Here is a 4,316-nt window from a genome sequence, read left to right as displayed (position 1 = left end):
TTTTAACTGTAAATATGTATTTTAAATTAATCTTTGTAATAAATTAAAAGTATGGTCGGTAAAATTAAAAAGAACTATGGAATTGTTATTATTACAGATACCAATTGGCAATTATTAATTTTGAGTAGTGCAATTCTCTATTTTTTTTAATTAAAAATTCTTGAAACGACATAATTAACCACAGTGTCACAGTCCCAGGTTTCAATAATTATAAATGTCACCATGTACAAATTCACACATGTTACATGTAGAATGCTTAAAATAAATAGTTTTAATAAAAATAAATATAGGTGTAATTAATAATACCATTGATTATATATAGTATTATATAGTACTATGTATAATCAATGATAATACTTACCGGTTATACTAAAATATTATTTAATGTGAATGGAAAACATAATTTTAGCTGTTTTGGGTTGTTTGCGGCAGCTTGCAAATCGGCGTTCCGTGTAAGTCGAGTTTTTTCTGCGCCCCATTTGACTCGACGATTCGGTTTAGCACTCATTTTTTAAAATTATTAGCCATTGACCAGTTTAAAAGTTGAAGCTTGAAAGTTAACATTTGCGTTATGAAAATATGAAATATGAATTATGATTATGAACAAGATGATCGTCTATTCTGTGCTGTAGTAATGTACTATCGTAGGATTATCATATAAGATAATAATATGAACGTTTAAAAACACAACATTAATCTATTTTTAGCAAACCTATATATATTTATTTTTCGCAAGAAATGGGTTATCACTTATTATTGATCACTTATCAATTATCATTAACGACGATTAAGATGATATCGATTTATTATAACTAATAACTAAACACGTCTACACAAGCCCGGATTAAGGGGGGGCAGAAGGGGTCATGGCCCCCAGGCCTCGATACTTAGAATTTATTTAGGGGCCTCTAATTTGTCTATTACTTTTTTCGTTATAGGCTATGTACACTAAATAAATCACCTAAAAAAATCGATGATTATTTAGCTAGGAAAAAAGCTTGTAAATTATAATTTATAAATAAAGTGATACTTTATTCATTATTTATTGCTATATACCTAATATCTATATATTATATTTATTATATCAGGTACCTAATATTGAATAATATACAATACGTTCCAGGGTGAAGTGACCGGCCAACGTCTTATAAAACTATGAAAGTATATCAAAAATGATAAATAAATACCCTTTAAAGATTGAATTTAACTTTTTTATTTTTTTAGTTATGGGCAATTAACATTTTTTTTTTATCAAAACCATGCATATCACGCATTTGTTTATGTATCTTCAAAACTTTTAAATATTTTGACATAATTTTATTTTTATTTGACTTCACTCCGGAACACATTATAATATACATTAATATTTTTTTTTCATACAGGGGCCTCATTTAAAATTTTGGCCCCTGGGCCTCAAAATGCCTTAATCCGGGCTTGCGTCTACATTAATATATACTAATATACGCTATGCCAAATGACTATGTTGCTATGTCTCATATTAATATATTATAATCCCATTATGTCGCATTACTATATTTTAATATTTACTTATGTCCCTACCGATATAATTGTACTAACAAGGCACCGGCCCAAAACCCAGCCAAAGACAGCGGCCCACTGTCCTCCAGTCCGGCCCTGATTTGAATACTTTTTAAAGTATTCGAATATGTATTCTGAATATATTTTTTAAGAACTATTTGAATACGTATTCTGAATACCTTAATTCTCATTTATTCGAATATGTATTCCGAATACAAAATAAAAGTATTCTTTACAAGACTGGACTTGTACCTATATACCTAAATATTGGTAACTACCTATCTACTTATACTTCCAATTATTAATGCATTCATATTTTATGCAATAGGTATAAGTGATATAATATTGAAATATTGGATTATTTTTTATTTTCTTATACGCTCGTTAGAAAAAAAAAAATCACGTTATTGCAGAATTAACACATTCCATTCTTCAACCAGAATCATAAACAAATATTCGAACCCACTCTTGTATCGAGGTCTATCTGCACTATATACTATTATAATATAAGTCCGTGATATCAGGACACTGAATGAAATATAACAAAGGGACAAAAAGTGATGACTATATATTATTTTTGTACAATATCGGTATTTGGTTGAAAACATCAGTCAACAATAAAATAAATGGGTTCAAAAATCCCGTATTGCTGTATTAGCATTTTTTTTTGTGGAGTATTGCAACTGAGGTGGGATAGTATTACTAGTGACTAGTGAGTAGTATTTACTAACACGATACTCTTACCCAGTGGCACTGAAGTCCATGCTAACGTTGGGTGACATATCCCGACCACTTTTCATTTTATTTACATCATAACTTTATTATGAGCATGAGTATATATTTAAGCCATGATTATGAATGTAAGCATGAAATGTATATTAGGGTAGGTAGGTACTAGGCACCATAGGTGCAACTAGGCTCAAAATTCTGGGGGGGGGGGCTACAGCCCACCTAAGAAATTAAAAATAACCCTAACTTGGCTTATATCGATTGACCTCTCATTTGAAATGTTTTACATGCGTAATAATAACTCTAATAAATGTAGGTAGGTATTAACCTACTTGTTTTTCGGTAGGTACCTACGTTGTGTTTAAGAGTTAAGACATATAGCCACATGCCCACATAGGTACTGTATTTAGTATTTTTTCCAGGGCTTGAAACCGGTATAAACCGAGACCAATAACAAAATCAAAACCAAATCCGGAATTCCCTAATACAGGTATGGAAAAATTGAAAACAAAATCGAAAAAAATAAAAACCGGTATACAAAATCAAAACTGAAACCGAAATTTTTTCAATCGGTTTAAAGCCCTGCTTTTTACATAGTTTGATAAGGTAAACACTGTAACACTGAAATGGTTTGAATTCTAGAATACCTAATAATATAATATATTAAAAAATAATAATATAAAAAATATTATATTATTTTATAAAATATAAAATATTAGTTGATACAACTGTTTAAATGGTTAGGCCAACCATAATATCAGGTTAATATAGTGACACAATAAATGTATGGTTGGGAGTACTAAAATGAATTAGTTGAATTAATATAGTTGGAATAACCATAAAATAATAGTTGGAATAATAGTATAATACTATAAAATAAAAAGTAAAATCAACCATAATGAATAGTTGAAAATACTATTTTATATAGTTAAAAAAATGAAAAAAAATGATCAAAAAAACCTATACCCAAGATTAATCCCTCCTCGGGATCGAACCCTCAGCAAACTCTATTCGCTAAACCCTACGGCCTACGCCTAAGTTCAACCTAACAATGCATTAATATAATTGTGCAAAAGAGAGCTATTTAAACGAATGGTTTTTTTTTAGTAACTAAATTTTTAAATTTTATTATAATTATTTGAATTTAGAATTTATATTGTAATTTCTATTATAATATTTTATATGTAAACAAATAAGTTATTATTATTAAGTTATTAGTATAAACAAATTAGAATTAGTATAATATAATATTATAGAAAACCATTAACCTATAGAGTAATATTAATCGATTTATCCTTTATTATACATTTTTTTCTCTTATATTTTTACGTTTTTTAATATCTAATTAATATAATATATTATTATGTATTATCCGGTATGTCAAAAGCTAATATTCTGGAGTCCACTACAGTGTTGGATCCAGGGCTTAATGTTTAGTGGGAGGGGTAGCACGGGGGGAAAAAGTTCAAAAAGTACAAAAATTGGCTAAGCACAGTGTAAAACATAGGGAAACTGCGGCGATATTACCATTAATTATAATGTTGGCATGAACAATTCCAGGAATATGTTAGGTATAGGTAGGTAAAAAGACACAAACAACTTACTAATTTACAGAATTGCAAGTGCATTTACAGAGGTATGTTTATTAGTACATTCTAAATCTCTAATAAAGGTTGCCTAATATTGCTGCGCGTTTGACAAATTTCAAAATAATATGCGAATAAATTTCGATTAGGTACTGTTCAACTGTGATTCTTTGGACCATCAGCCAACAGGATTAATTTACAGTAATTCACTTTTTACAAATATTTTATCGCTTGGCCGTTTGTCAACACTAATGTCAAAGAAATATTGAACTGATCGTGCATTGGCATTGCACACTGTAGGTACCTACTTATGTGGAATTTTAAACATAATTTTTGTGTAATAATTGTGTTATGCACTTGTGCGTCTATTTTGCTGTTGCTTTTGGCTGTTCCTGAGTACAATACTACTGTGTGTAATAACTCAAAAAAAGGGAGGAATAAAGTATGAGATATATTATAAAT

Source organism: Acyrthosiphon pisum, chromosome X (genome assembly GCF_005508785.2).
Source record: "Acyrthosiphon pisum isolate AL4f chromosome X, pea_aphid_22Mar2018_4r6ur, whole genome shotgun sequence".
Lineage (NCBI taxonomy): Eukaryota > Metazoa > Arthropoda > Insecta > Hemiptera > Aphididae > Acyrthosiphon > Acyrthosiphon pisum.
Note: the sequence above shows the minus strand (reverse complement) of the source record.